Consider the following 17,204-nt stretch of genomic DNA (forward strand, 5'->3'; position numbering starts at 1 on the left):
ATGCATTTTGAGTTAGTTTTTGTGCATGGTGTGAGGTATGGTGTTGTTTCCATTTTTTTGCAGATGGATATCAGTTATGCCAGCACTATTTGTTAAAGTGGTTGTCCTTTCCCCATTTAAGGGACTTTGGGCCTTTGTCAAATATCAACTGCTCATAGGTGGATGAATTTACATATGATTTCTCAATTCTGCTCCATTTGTCTATGTGTCTGTTGTTTGTAGCAGTACCAGACTGTTTTGACCACTGTGGCAGTATAATAGGTTCTAAAATCAGGTAGTGTGAGACCTTGAGCTTTGGTCTTCTTCAGTAATGCTTTTCTTATCTGGGGCCTCTTTCCTTTCCAAATGAAGTTGGTGATTTGTTTCTCCATCTCATTAAGTAATGCCGTTGGAATTTGGATCAGGATTTTATTGTATTTATAGATTGCTTTTTTTTGGGTGGACTAGACATTTTCACAATGTTGAGTCTTCCTATCCATGAGCAAGGTATGTTTTTCTACTTATGTAGGTCTCTTTGGTTTCTTGCAGTAGTGTCTTGTAGTTTTCTTTGTATAGGTCTTTTATGTCTCTGATTAGATTTATTCCTATTTTATCTTCTTGGGAATTATTGTAAATGGTATTAATTTGGTGATATCCTCTTCGATGTTCTCTTTATTGGTGTACAGGAATCCAACTGATTCATGTATGTTTATCTTGTATCCTGATACTCTGCTGAACTGTTCTCTTAGTTTCAGTAGTTTCCTTGAGGATTCGTTAGAGTTTCCTGTGTATAAGATCAAGTCATCTGCAAATAGAGATACTTTTACTTCTTCCCTACTAATCTGGATGCCCTTTGTTTCTTTATCTAGCCTAAATTCTCTGGCTAGGACCTCCAGCACAATGTTGAAAAGGGCATCCTGGTCTGGTTCCCATTCTCAAGGGGAATGCTTTCAGACTCTCTCCATTTAGGATGATGTTGGCTGTTGGCTTTGTATAGATGCCCTTTATTATGTTGAGGAATGTTCCTTCTGTTCCTACTTTGCTTAGAGTTTTTGTCATGAATGGGTGTTGGACTTTGTCAAATGCCTTTTCTGCATCAATTGATAATCATGTGGTTCTTGCCTTTTACTTTAGTTATGTGATGGATTACATTGATTGTTTTTCTAATGTTGAACCATCCCTGCAAACCTGGTATGAATTCCACTTGGCAATGGTGAATTATTATTAATATTATTTTTTGTGATATGTTGTTGAATTCTATTGATTAAAATTTTGTAGAGAATTTTTGCATCCGTGTTCAAGAGGGATATTGGTCTGTAATTTTCTTTTTTTGTGGTGTCTTTAGCTGATTTTGGTGTCAGGGATATGCTGGCTTAATAGAATGAGTTTAGGAGCATGCCATCTTTTTCTATGCTCTGAAATTCCTTTAATAGTACTGGTGTTAACTCTTCTCTGAAAGTTTGGTGGAATTCTCCAGTGAAATCATCAGTGCCTGTGCTTTTTGTGTTGGGAGTTTTTAAATTACCTTTTCAATCTCTTTTTTTTGTTATGGATTTATTTAGTTGTTCTACCTCTGTTTGTGTTAGTTTAGGTAGGTAGTGTGTTTCTAGAAATTTGGCCATTTCCTCTAGGTTTTCAAATTTGTTAGAGTACAGTTTTTCATAGTATTCTGTTATGATTCGTTTAATTTCAGTTTGTTCTGTTGTGATATTGCCCATTTCATTTCTTATTTGAGTTATTTGCTTCCTTTCCTGTTTTTCTTTCGTCATGTTGGCCAATGGTTTATCAGTTTTATTGATCTTTGCAAAGAACCAGCTTTTGGTCTTGTTAACTCTTTCAATTGTATTTCTGTTCTCTATTTTATTTTATTTAATTCTGCTTTAATTTTTATTATCTGCTTTCTTCTGGTGCCTGAGGGTCTCTTTTTCTGTTTTCATTCTATTCATTCAAGTTTTTGGGTTAATTCTTTGATTCTGGCACTTTCTTCTTTTTGGATGTGTGCATTTATTGCTATAAATTGACTTCTGAGCAGTGGTGTTGTGTACCAAAGATTCTGGTAGGGTGTGTTTTCATTCTCATTTGATTCTGTGAATTTCTTTATTCTGTCCTTAATTTATTCTGTGACCCTGTAGTTTTTGAGCAATGTGTTGTTCAGTTTCCATGTGTTAAAGTTTTTTCCTTGTTTTCTCTGTTATTGATTTCTACTTTCTGGTTTATGGTCAGAAAAGATGATCCATAATATTTTGATACTTTGAATCCTGCTAAGCCTTGCTTTATGGCCTAATATGTGGTCTATTCTGGAGAATGTTCCCTGTGCACTAGAAAAGAAAGTGTACTTGGCTGCTGTTGGGTGGAGTATTCTGTATATGTCTATGAGGTCAAGTTGGTTGACTGTGGCATTTAGAATTTCTGTGTCATTATTGAACTTCTTTCTGGATGTCCTGTCCTTCACTGAAAGTGGTGTGTTAAAGTCTCCTACTATTATTGTGGAGCTGTCTGTTTCTCTTTTCAATGTTGTTAGAGTTTATTTTATGTATTTTGGAGCCTGTCGTTGGGTGTGTAAATATTTATTATGGTTATGTCCTCCTGGTGTTTTGACTTTTTAATCATTATATAGCTCCCTTCTGTACCCTTTGTGGTGGATTTCACTTTAAAGTCTATTTTGTCAGAAATTAATATTGCCACTCCTGCTCTTTTTTGATTGAAATTTTGCTTGATATATTTTTTTCTATCCTTTGAGTTTTAGTTTGCTTGTGTCTTTCAGTCTAAGGTATGTCTCTTGGAGACAACATATAAACAGATCATGCTTTTTTATCCATTCTGCTATTTTCTGTTTCTTTACTGGTGCATTTAATCTGTTTACATCCAGGGTAATTATTGATAGGTATGAGTTTGGTGCTGTCATTGTTATGTCTTTTTTTGTGTGTTGTTGACAGTTTCTTTGTTCCACTTAATTTTCTATGAGTTGTTTTTATTTATATATTTTCTTTTCATCTTTTTCATTGTTGCTGATTTTGTATATACTGAGTATGTTTTTCTTGTTCTTTATTTTGATATGTAGGATTGTTAGTTTCCTTTATGGTTACCTTAATATTTACCCCTATTTTTCTAAGTTTAAACCAATCTTTTATTTCTTAATATTGCCTCAACTTCCTCTGCATATGAAAGATCTACGACTACATTTTTTAATTCCTCTTTTTTGCTTTAATGTTGTCATCTTTTACATATTGACATCTTTATTTCCCTATTTTCAGCATTTTGGTTTTGATTTATTTTTGTGATTTCCCTATCTGGGTTGATATTTGGTTGTTTTGTACTCTGTTCTTGACTTGTGTTGTTACCCAATGTTCTTGATTTTCTAATCAGAGGACTCCCTTTAGTATTTCTTGTAATTTTAGTTTAATTTTGCAAATTGCCTAAAATTTTTATCTGGAAATGCCCTAATTTCACCATTATATTTGAGAGACAGTTTTGCTAGATATATAATTCTTGGCTGGCAATTTTTTTTTCCTTCAGTGCTTTATATATGTCATCCCATTGCCTTCTTGCATGCGTGGTTTCTGCTGAGTAGTCTAAGCTTAGTCTTATTGGCTCTCCATTGTAGATGACTTTTTGTTTATGCATTAATCTTAAAATTCTCTATTTTTGGTTTTGGCAAGTTTGATTATAATACGTCTTGGTGACTTTTTTGGGGGATCTACCTTGTGTGGAGTTCAGTGAGCATCTTGGATAGATATCTTCTTATCTTTCACGATATCAAGGAAGTTTTCTGCCAACAAATCTTCAACAATTTTCCCTGTATTTTCTGTTATTCCCCCGTTCTGGTACTCCAATCACTTATAGTTTAATCCTTCTTGGTAAAGTCCCACATAATTCTTAGGGTTTCTTCATTTTTTTTAATTCTTTTATCTGATTTTTCCTCAAATAAGTTGGTGTCAAGTGATTTATTTTCAGTCTCACTAATTCTGAATTCCATTGCCTCAATTCTGCTCCTCTGACTTTCTCTTGAGTTGTCCAGTTCTGAAATTTAGTTGTTAATCTTCTGGATTTCTGCTTATTGTCTCACTATGGATTCTTGCAGCCTGTTAAATATGTCATCGTGCTTTTCTGTAATCTTGTTAAGTTCCTCTGTTGGTTCGTCTGTGTGTTCCTTGGCTTGTTCTGAGTTTTGCCTAATCTTCCTGATCTCTTTAAGAGTTCTGTATATTAATCTTTTATATTCTGTCTCCAGTAATTCCAGGAAGTTCCCTTCCTCTGGAAGATTTCTTGATTCTTTGCTTTGGGAGCTTCCTGAAGCCATCATAGCCTGCCTCTTTGTGTGATTTTATACTGACAGTTGTATCCAAACCATCAATAAGTTTGTATATTTATTTATTTTATGTTTGCTTACTGTGTTCTAACTTCTTGTTCTGTTTTGTTGTGATATGCCCAAATAGGCTGGTAGTGTGGCTAGTTTTATTATTGTCGCCTGTGCAGCTTTCACATCCTGTCACCAGGTGGTTAGAGCTGTTACTAGGTATGTGAAACCAAGAGTCCATTTACTTTTCTTGTATGGATTCGGCTCAGGAATCCAGATAGTCAGTCACCAAGTGTGTGTGTTTCACACTCTTACCTACAGTCCTAGATTGACAGGGATGTTTGGAGTAGGCACAGGTATCTGGCTGCAATAGGGGATCACAAACTAAGCAAGGCAGGGGGCTGAAGACTTCTCCTGAGTATCTGAGAGGAAAGTGTGTCCCTGTTCCCTAGAGTACAGAGGTGGGTGGGTTTTGCAGCCAGGCTATGGGCACCCAGTACTGTTGGTTGTAAGTACTGGGAGGACTACTTATTCTTGGACCCTTGTTGCAGGTAGCTAGGTGGTGTGGATGAAGCCACCAGTCCTCAGGTCCCTGATGTGGGTAGGTGACAACCCTGCTTAATGGACAGAGCAGTGTCAAATGTCACAAACCTGCCACTCCACCATATAGCCAATACAGTGAAATTAGGCTTCAGGTATATACCCTGTTGTACTGTGCTAATGAGGGACTATGTTGTTGAAATGGGCCCACACAGGTATATGAAGAGGTGAAAGGCTTTCAAAGTCCATGGGTGCCTTATGCCTATGCCTAGGCAAAGGAGCTGTACTTGCCCTGAGTTCCCAGCTTAGGGGAGCTGGCAGATTATTTTTTCCTGTTTCTTAATATGTTCCCTCTCCCTGGCTGGAAGAATGGCTCATGGCATATGATGGGCCCAACTTGCGGCCCAGGGTAAGCGGCAATCAGTAATCTCTGAAGCTGGCCCAGGACCCAGTGCAGAGTAGGGAGGGAGCAGGGAGAGAGGTTCTTCCCCAAAAGGTTGTTTTTGATCCACGCAGTAGGTTAGACGCATGTACTTATCTTTTGCAGATTGAGGGCCGTTTCTGGCTGGTTCTTGTGGGTTGAGTAGACTTTCCGCTGCTTGGTCTCTCCTAATGTGGAAAATGCATGCCGAATGCCATTGCTTACCTCATTATGCTCGTCAGCCGATCTGGCCTGCAGGGTGCTGGTTCTCGCTGGGTCAGGTCTGGAAACTCCTCACTGTTCTGAACCATCTCTGCTTCCCTCTGGCACTCAGTCTGAATCTTCAACTTTGCTTTGATGTTCAGGGCTCCTAAAAAAAAAAAATTGCCATATATGATTGATTCACTTGTTTTTTCAGGTCTTTGTTATAAGAGGGACCACAGGAAGTGTCTGACTATTCTGCCATCTTGGTCCCACCTTCGAGAATAATTTTGACCAAAAAATAAACTGAATTTAATGAGTATTTTCAGTGATATCAAATTAACACCCTTCAATCTGCAGCATCCAAGTAAGAAAATTTGAACTTTTTCCCCATCTGTATGAAATTTAATTTCCTTCATTTTTAATTACCTCATGTCCCAAAAAAGCAAACATTAAAAAACAAAAAGTTTGTTTTTGTAACTCTTTAGCTGTATAAGAGATATGAACAATGTGAGAAAAAGAAAAGCGTTAGTTAATCTCATTCCTTGTCATCTATATGTTAAGAAATTTATAGATCTGTAATTTATATGTCAAAAATTTCATGGGTTTTAAGTGTATAGATCAATGATTAGTAGAACCTGCAGTTCAATATGGAATAGCAATAGCAAGAGCTGACATCTTACTTTTTTCCTGGTCTTAGGTGGAAAGTAGTCTTTTACCATTAAGTAGGTTTTTAGGTGTAAGTTCTTCATAGGTATGCTTTATGAGGTTGGGAAAGTTCTTTTCTATTCGTAATTTATTGAGATTTCTTACCATGACTGGGAGTTGGATTTTGTTAAATGGTTTTTCTGTATCTATTTAAGTTATCATGTGGTGCTTTACATTGATTTTCAAAAATTAAACTAACTTTACAGTCCTAAAATAAAACCCATTTGGTCATGATAGTTAACGGCTATTACATATTACTAGATTTAATTTTCTAATATAGTTTGAGAATTTTTTCAACTGTATTTATGAAGGATATTAGTCTGTGTCATGGATTGAATTATGTCCCCCCAAAATATATGTCAACTTGGATGGGCCATGATTTCCAGTATTGTGTGATTGTCCACCATTTTGTCATCTGATGTGATTTTTCTGTGTGTGGTAAATCCTGCCTCTATGATGTTAATGAAGCAGGATTAGAGGCAGTTATGTTAATGAGACAGGACTCAATCTACAAGATTATTTTTGTCTTGAATCAACCCATTTTGAGATATAAAAGAGAGAAGTGAGCAGAGACAGGTAGATCTCATACCACCAAAAACAAGAGTCAGGAGAAAAGCATGTCCTTTGGACAGGGGTTCCCTGTGCTGAAAAGCTACTCGACCAGGAAAGGCTGATGACAAGGACCTTCCCCCAGAGTCAACACAGAAAGAAAGCCTTCCCCTGGAGCTGGCACCTTGAGTTCGGACTTCCCGCCCCCTAGACTGTAAGAGGATAAATTTCTCTTTGTTAAAGCCAACCACTTATATTTCTATTATAGCAGCACTAGATAACTAGAACAGTCTGTGTTTGATTTATTGTTCATGTTGTTGTTGTTAGGTCTTTGACTTTTGTGTCAGGGTAAAATTGGCCTCATAAAATATATTAGAAAGTATCTCATCCTCCTCTATTTTCTGGAATAGTTTGTGAAGGATTGGCTTTATTTCTTTTTCAAGTATTTGATAGATTTCACCAGTGAAGTTATCTGTGCCTAGGATTTTCATTGTGAGAATTTTTAAATTATTGGTTCTTAATTGTATTCAAACTTATAGAGGGATATTTTCTCATATTTCAATTCCCCAAACCACCTAATATCATGGCTTTCATAACTTAAATATTAACAAAAGAATCAAAACTTTGAAAGAATAGTTCAAAGTATATTACAGTGAATAATTCAGGTATTTTATAGCTAAGAATTCTTGTATGTAACAAGTAAAGATTTGAAAGTACATTGGCCCCAATTATTAAGAAACTCAGTTGTAATTTAGTTAAAACTTCAGAAAGTATCTATTACATCATCCCATAATCCACTTTTAGTTCTGATAATGTACATCTATATTGAATTGTATTTATTTTGATTTGTTTTTATTCTTGTGTGTGTTATTGTTCATATTTTGCTGTATATATGTTCTGTATGTGTGCTCTGTGTGTGTGTGTGTATACTTTAACCATGAGCTATATATATTTTTTTATGACCATAAAGAGATGTGAAACCTAGAGATCCTCATCCATTCGACGACACACTTCATGTAAGTCTTCTGTTTCTCAACTGTGGTGTTCTTGTAATTGTTATTTGTAAAAATTATTTATCCGGTATTCCATAGTGTTTTCTTTCCCCTAGATATCTGACAGACATCCCCAATGGGATTTAATTGTAAGTCACTTGAGCCATGATAACTTTATTTTATAATACTTATGTCTCATATTATGAAAAAGAAATCACATATTTTTAAGGATGAATATGCCAAAAATGTTTCAAACATTAAAATTCCTGTAAAGTTATTAAAATGTAGGACTAACCCAGAAACCCAGCACTGCTGTATATTTATTACAAAAGATAAAAAATAAGCTTTATTATTTAACGTGTTACAAAGTCTATCAACAAAATGACACACGTGCTGTGCTAATATTCTCCTCATCAGTTTAGGACTTCTTTCCAACTTAATCCTTTGTGATAACTCATAAGCCATCTTCCTTATGGGCTACTTTGATAACATTAATCAACTCACCAAAATTGCAGTCTTCAGCATCAGGGCAAATCTCTTACGCTTGAACTCCAGCTTTACTAAATATGCTCTAACATGTAAATCTTAAATTGCTTGTAGCTTTGCTGTCTCTAGTTAAACTTTGTGAGCCACTACATTTGGCAAAATTATTTATTTTAACTCCTCAGATTTAAAGCTCCAAGAATTTATACTCTATACTATATATATTACTAGGGAAAAGGTTATGCATTCAAAATTACAAATATATATCTTTTGGTCTAACCAAACTCTAGGATTTGATTTCTCAACTGAAAACTTTTTACACAGACTTGTCCTTGGACCTATACTTCCAATTAGACCTCTGCTAGATCACAAGTAATTGAACAACAAAATAAGTCTCTGTACCACTTATTTGATGCTAATAATAAAAGCAATTTTGATTTCTTGAGTGCCAAGTATATTTTTATTGAACGAGCAGCATTGTTCAATGAATTTCATGTGCAACATTACAGTTAACTCTGTGATTTAGTTATTATATTCGTTTCATAGTAGATGAAGTAAGTCTTACCTAATGCAGCAGAGCTAGTAGTAACTAAGACAATCCCAACCAAAAAAGGAAAAAAACATAAACATTACCATCAAATTAATTCCAACTCATAGTGACCTTATAGAACAGAGTAGAACTGCCCCATAGGGTTCCCAATGCTGTAACCTTTATGAAAGCAGACTGTCACATCTTTCCCTGCAGAGCAGCTGGTGGGTTCAAACCGCTGATCTTTAGATTAGCAGCTGAGCTCTTCACCACTGTGCCAAATTCTATTTCCTTTCCACCACATTGTTCTTTTCTTTTCTCGAACTTTGATTTCCATGACAGGAAGCAAAAACTGGACTGAATTCTAAAAATGTAATGTAAATCTCAATTTGTTATAACTTCTTTAAGAAAGCTAGGATTTCTTAAATGATAGGCTGGGGAATGATGAAAACAACTTTCTTTGATATGTACTAAATTTTATGAATATATTAAATGGTACAGTACTTTCAGTTTGCCAAATTCTCACTGCCACCTTTTGAGGTAGAAATATTTAATTTGATTTTAAAGTTAAATAAACAGGCTCAGAAAGGTTAATTGCTTTGCACAATATAAAAAAGCTAATAAGGTGGAACAAAAATACAAACCTAAGTCTCTCTAATACACAAATCTATTTGCCTTTTTATTCTCACATCTGTGCTCCTCTTGATTACCAACTTAGATTAAATAAGAGGTAACAATTTGAGATGGTCTTTTCCCCTATGATTTGCAGTTTTATTCTCCAAAGAAGTATCCTTTCTTAGCCTTGATTTTCTGAAATAACTGTCACCACCACCCATTCCCCAACATAAGCACACATGCACTCCATTATTTAACCCATATACTTCAACTTTTTTTTTTTTTTAACATTTCAACATGGAGAATTTCAAACATATTCAAAGTAAACAAAACAGTATAATGAACTAGAATGCATCAGTATGCATGATCAACACCTTTAATCTGTAACCCAACCCACTAGACCCACTCCTCACTATCTCACCTAACTTTTCAAATAAAATTTGCATAAATTGAAATGCAAAAATATTGAATATATAAGTTTGATAAGTGGATATACATATAGTCCACATTTGACAACAAGACAGAATATTTCCATCACACCAAATATGTCCTCCTATACCTTGCCAGTCAATTTCCCTAAACTGCAGAGATAAATACAGATCTCATTTTTTTCACCATAGATTAGGTTTTCTTGTTCTTGAACTTCATGCACATTGAATAACAAAGCATATACTTTCTTGTATTCAGTTTCTTTACCGCAGCATACAATCTATGATTTCATACCCATGGTTGTGTGTATCAGTAACTTGGTGTTTTTGTTGTGTTATTGAGCCATTGTATGACTATCCCACACATCTATTATCCATTCTGGGCATTTGGAGTACATATATTTTGGAAGCTGTTATGAATGAAGCTGCTGTGAACATTTGGGTGCAAGTCTTTCTGTGGACAAATATATTTACTTTTCTTGTTAAGTACATGGAAGTAGGATTGAAGAACCAAATTTTGCGAGACATTCCAAAACTGCATATCCAAAGTGATTCTAGTATTTACTTTCCCATCCAAAAACCAAACCAAACTCATTGTTGTCGAGTTGATTCTGACTCATAGTGACCCTATAGGACAAGAGAAGAATTGCCCCATAGGGTTTCCAAGGAGCAGCTGGTGGATTCTAACTGCCAACCTTTTGGTTATAAAAGTTCTAGTTGCTTCTCATCAACACTGACATTTGAGTGTTGTCAGCCTTTATGATTGTAACCTTTCCGATGGGTGTTTAGTGGTATCTCATCATGGTTTTAACTTGCATTTATTGCATAACTAATGAGGTAAGTCACAAAGATATTCTTTTAGGTTTGTTTCTAAAAGCTTTCTGATATTAGCTTTTACAGTTAGGTATAGTATCTACCTTGAATTAATTTCTGATTGTTGTGTGCAGTAGAGGTCATAGTTCATGTAGTGTCCATATGGGTATATCCATTGGTTCCTGCATAATTTGTTAAAAAGATCCATTTAAGTGTGGCTGTATTTCTGGATTCTTAAATCATTATCACTGACCTATCTGTTTATTCTTAAGCCAACATAACATCATCTTCTCTTTGGCTTTTCCGCTGTACTGTTTTACATAATTTTTGGTGTTTGCTCTAGAAATTACAGTGTATACCTTTAACATACCACAATGTACATTGAGTTGAATTATTCACTCTGTGTGAAATACAGGAAACTTGCAACACTATAGTGCTCTTCCACATTCTATTGTGATATTTATATTTTATTATATAAATAAATAACACTATTTTGGTGTTTACATTACATGTAGACATAATATACATCTATATGTTTAAAACACATATAGATGTAATATATACATATACATATATATTATGTCTACATGTATTGTAAACATATATATAATGTCTACATGTATTGCAAATACCAAAATAGTGTTACAAATAAATTTTTATTTATGAATAAGTGATAGATAAATAACACTTTTGTTGTGTAGATATTATATATATACAATGTGTGTGTATGCATTATAAACATATATATGTATATAATGTCTACATCTACATGTATTATAAATACCAAAATAGTGTTATTTATTATTTATTCATTCATTCATTCATATATGTGATCATTTATTTACTTTAAAGAGTCAAATGATTTTAATGAAATGTTAAAAACATATTCTTGGTCTTTTTTTTAACTGTTTTGTTTTCACCTCTTTTATTGAGGTATAATTGACATACAATAAACTACACCTATGTACGTACTCATGAAACTATTAAAACAATCAAGTTAATGAACGCACGCATCAGTTCCATGAATTTGCTTGTTCTTCTTTGTAATCCTCCACTCACCCACGCTACCATCCCCAAACAGGTGACCACTGATCTGGTGTATACATCTTACAAAATAATTTAGTTTTCATTTCTTTTTAATTTTATTTAAATAAATTCATATAGTATTCCCTTTTTTTGGGGGGGGGAGGTCGGCCTTCTTTTACTTTTATCATTCATATATGTTGGTCTACCAAACAATTGTTTGTTTGTTTGTTTTTTCCATTTTGTTACTGAGTAGTATGCCATTGTATGGTTTGTTTAACGATTCAACCCTTAAGGGCATTTGTGTTATTTAAAGTTTTGGCCTATTACAATTAAAGATGTTATGAACACTCATGTGTAAGTCTTTTATAAACATATATATATAAATATATATGTATATATTATATATATATATATTTATCCCTTGGATAAATCATAGTAGGGAAAAGGGTAGATCATAGGTTAGCTGTATTTTTAATGTGCTAAGAAACTACAAACTGCTTTCCAAAGTGGTTGATAATATTCCTTTCATCAGTGTATGAGAGTTACAATCGTGTACATCTTTACTGACATTTGCTATCTTCAGTTTCTTTTTTCTTTTTAGATACTCTAATTGCTGGTTTATGTCATTGTGATTTTATTTGGCATTTCCTTAATGACTGAAGATTTTGAGAATCTTTTCAAGTACTTGTCATCTAAGTTTATTGATGAAGTGTGTATTCAAATCTTTTGCCCATTCTTTTTTTTTTGTATTTATTATATTTTTAGAGTATTTTATATTTTCTTTTAAAAGTTTTAGAAGGTATGTGATTTGCAAACTTTTCCTCACAATCTGTGTTTTGTCATTTCACTCTTTTAACTGAATAGATCAAAGGGCAGAAATTCTTAATTGTGTTGAAGTACACTTTATAATTTTTTGTTTTATAAGTCTGCTTTTGTTGCAGTTTCCAAAACAGTCTTTGAAAAACCTCTAGTCACAAAAATTTCCTGTTTTTTTCTAAACATTTTATAGTTCTGGATTTTGCACATACGGCTATGATCCATATTGAAATATTTTTATGTATGATATATAAAAATCTGAATTCATTTTTTGTGTATGAATACCCAACTATTCCAGTAATATTTATTAAAGTACTAATTTTCTCCAAAGATTCGACTCAACAGCACCTAACAATAATTTTCTCCACTGAATTGCCTTCATGCCTTTGTTGAAAATCAATAAAACGTATGATGCTGTTAGTTGCTGTCAAGTCAATTTTGACTCATATTTACCCCGTGTACAGCAGAACTAAATCCTGGCCTCTCCAGTGCCATCCTCACAAACACTGCTATGTTTAAGACCATTTTGCAGCTATTGTGACAATCCATCTTATTAAGGATCTTTCTCTTTTTCACTGACCCGATACTTTAACAAGTATAACGTATCCCCAGGGTCTGGTCCCTCCTGAAAACATGTTCAAAGTACATGAGGTGAAGTCTCCCCATCCTTGCTTCTAAGGCACATTCTGGCTGTACTTACCAAGGCAGATTTGATGATTCTTCTGGCAGTCCATGAAATATTCAAAATTTTTACCCACAGCATAATTCGGATGCATCAATAATTCTTCAGGGTCCCTTATTCATTGTCCAGCCTTTAAATGTATCTGAGGCAATTAAAATACCATGGTTTGGGCCAGGTACAGCTTAGTCCTCAAAGTGACATCTTTGCTTTTGAACACTTTGAAGAGGTCTTTTGCAGCAGATTTGCCCAACAATACATCCTTTGATTTGTTATTTCTTGACTACTGCTTCCATAGGCATGGATTGTGGATCCAAGTAAAATGAAATTCTTGACAGCTTCAGTATTTTCTCTGTTTATCATGGTATTGCTTATTGGTCCAGTTGTGAGGGTTTTTGTTTTTTTTTGTGTGTTGAAGAGTAATCCATACTGAAGACTGTGGTCTTTGATCTTCATCAGTAAGTGCTTCAAGTTCTGTTCACTTTCAGCAAGGAAGCTTGTGTCATCTGCATAAAGCAAGCTGTTAATGAGTCTTCCTCCAATTCTGCGGCCCCGTTCGTCTTCCTATAGTCCAGCTTCTTGGAGTATTTGCTCAGCATACAGATTGTCTAGGTATGATGAAAAGGTACAACCTTGACACACACCTTTCCTGACACTAAACCACTCAGTATCCCCTTGTTCTGTTTGAATGACTACCTCTTGATCTATGTACAGGTTCTTCAAGAGCACAATTAAGTGTTCTGGAATTTAAGTCCTTCACAATGTTATTCATAATTTGTTATGATTCACACTTTCAGATGCCTTTGCATAGTCAATAAAGCACAGGTCAATATCTTTTTGGTAAACATCTTTCTGGTATATTTACAATATACAGAAATATTATTATTATTATTTTTGCATTTTGATCTGATAGTCTACAACTTTGATAAATTAATCTATTTTAGGAGGTTTTCTGTAGGTTCCATATGATTGTCTCCGTAGATGATCATGCGATCTGTAAATAATACCATTTTACTTGTTCCTTTCTAACATGGATGACTTTTACTTAATATTTCCTTATCATATTATATAGGAAAAACCTACAGTACAATGGTCAATAGAAATGGTAACAGTAGCCCCCTTTGCATTGGTCCTTGTCTCACTCAGAAACAGTTATAGTCTTTCACCATTAGGTACAATGACAGCTCTAGGATCTTTATTGATACCTTATATAAGGCTGAGAAAGTTTCCCTCTTTTCTGAATTTACTGAGTACATTTTTTTTCTTTTCTCAGGAATGCATCCTGAATTTTATAAAATACATTTTCTTCTATTTAAATGAAAGTGAAGATGGCTTGAAGCACTTACTGATGAAGGTGAAAGACTATAGCTTTCACTATGGATTACATCTATACAAAAGAAAATGAAAATCCTCATAAGTGGACCAATAAACATCATCAAGGTAAATGACAAAGAAATTGAAGTTATCAAGGATTTTATTTTTCTCGAATCAACAATCAATGCCCATGGAAAAGTTGTCAAAAAATAAAATGATGTACTGCATTGGTAATATCAGCTGCAAAAGACCCCTTTTAGGCATTAAAAAACAAAGATGTCACTGTGATAAGGTGCACCTGACCCAAGCCACGGTATTTCCAATAGCTTATATGTACGCAAAGAGCCCTATTGGCGCAATGGTGAAGCACTCAGTTGCTAACGAAAGGTTGGCGGTTCAAATGCACCCAGCAGTTCCATGGGAGAAACACCCAACAATCTCCTTCTATAAAGTTTACAATCAAGAAAACCCTATGGAGCAGTTCTACTCTGTCACATGGGGTCACTCTGAGTCAGAATAGACTCCATGGTTCCCAACAACAATGATATGCATGTGAAAGCTAGACAATTAAAAAGGAAGAATGAAGAGGATTGATGCATTTGAATTGTGATGTTAGCAAAGAATATTTAATATACATGGATTGTCAGAAGAACTAAAAAAATCTGTTTTGGAGGAAGTACAGCCAGAATGCTACTTAAAAGAAAGGATAGCAAGACTTTGTTTCACTTAATTGGACATGTCATCATGAGACAATCACTGGAAAAAAACATTATGCATGGTAGGGTAGAGGGTAAGAGAAAAAGAGGGAGACCCTCAATGAGTTGGATTGACACAGTGGCTGTAACAATGTTCTTAAATATAGCAACGATTGTGAGATGGTACAAGACTGGGGAACATTTTGTTCTGTTATGTGTAAGATCACTATGAGTCAGAGGACTCAGTGGCACCTAACAAAAACATTGAAATGATTAATTGTTGTTGTTTTGTCTGTTAGTATGGTGTCCGAGTTACTCCTCTATGTTTCACAGCATAAAAATTTTCTCCAGGCTATAACCTAGGCAAATCGTATGGCTCACCTCATTTCTTGCCCATCTCTCAGGGATCACTTTTGTATTGCTCAATGTGATTCGTTGTTTCAGATATTTTGTCTGAGTTTTTAGTGGCTTCTTTTTTTAGTGGCTTCAGGTCGTAAGGTATATTTCCTCCCTTTTACTCCGTTTTGGCTAGAACCAAAATAGGTCTTTTATGTTTACTCATATTTAACATATATATTCCTTCATGTATATTTAGGTTACCATCTGATGTCATTTTCTTTCAGCCTGAATATCTTCTTTTAGCATTCATTGTATTCAGGTCTTGTGGCAATGAATTCTCTCAGTTTCGGTTTACTTAAAAACATCTCATTTTTCCATCATTTTCGAAGGATAATTTTGCTGGGTACAGCGTTACAAGTTGACAGTATTTTCTATTTCAGCACAGTAAAGCTAAGGCTCCATTGTAGTCAGCCATTCTAGTTCCTGTCCCCTGCTTGTAATGTATCATTTATCTCTTTCCGTTCTTTTTTTCTCTTTATCTTCAGTTTGAACATGATATGGCTATATGGGATTTTTTTTTTTATTCTTCTTAGAGTTTGCTGAAGTTCTTGTATCTGTAGTTTTATGCTTTTTCTCCAAATTTATGAATTCTGGGCCATAATATAAATTCAAATAGTTTTCTGACCCATCCTCTCTCTCTTCTTCTTTGAGGACTCTATTTTACATACTCTAGTGTTTTGGAGTGTGCTTAATATTTCTGTTACTTAAGTTTAATAATTTCAATTGATCTATCTTTATTTATTTATTTTCTGTTTCCTCTTATCTGCTATCAATTTCAGGGATTTAATTTTTTTATTTCAGTTATTATATTCCTTAGTACTTTTATTTCCTTTTTTCTTATACTTCTATTTCTGTTGATATTCATAATATGTTTATTCATTATGAACACATTTTCCTTTAAATCATTAAGCATATCTTAATAAAAAAAAAAAAATCTTAATAGCTGCTTTAAATTCCTAGACTGCTAATTGAAATACCTTAATAATTCTAGAAAAGTTTTCCATTGATTGCTTACTTCGTATTTTCTTCTTATTTTCTGCATTCTGCCAATTATTTTATTGTATGATGCACATTATAAATAATATATTGTAGGGACTCTGGATTTTATCATGAACTTCATCAGGGGGTTGATTTTTGTGTAAGAAGGGATTTTGCTTGAGTGAACCCAAAACCAATCTTGTGTCTCCCCTTTGTGGGCAACAACCGAAACCTCCAGTTCTTTGTAGTTTGAACTGCTACTTTTCTAGAGCCCTGCATTCCTCTTCATGCCTAAAAATTCCAGTGTTTTATTGAGATTTGTGCAGAGTTTTTATACTTTTGTTTTGTTTTTACCACCTATTCCATTCTCCCTCTTCCAGAATTCGTTCCATAAATGTCCAGATGTCTTCCTAGTCCCAAACCTTGTCCTCTGGCACTTGAAGTTTGTAAAGCTCTGATCTTCTACTGGAAGAGCAGTGATCAATTGTAAAGTGCCTTTAGGCAAAAATCGGTAAACTCACAAATCTCACTTGTTCCAGTTTCCATTTAAGAACAGACTTCCCTCCAGTTTATGCTAGCTTTTGATCACTCTACGTTTCCTTTAAATTTCAAACTTTGTAAAGATCAGATTCAGTGCTAATCATCATAAAACCTTTCCAAAGACAGGTGAAAGAAAATGTGTATGTTTGCCAGACTTTCTCCCTAAAATAAGTTACATACTATACATATGATTTTGTATATC

This window comes from Loxodonta africana, chromosome 5 (genome assembly GCF_030014295.1).
Source record: "Loxodonta africana isolate mLoxAfr1 chromosome 5, mLoxAfr1.hap2, whole genome shotgun sequence".
In the NCBI taxonomy this organism is placed as follows: domain Eukaryota; kingdom Metazoa; phylum Chordata; class Mammalia; order Proboscidea; family Elephantidae; genus Loxodonta; species Loxodonta africana.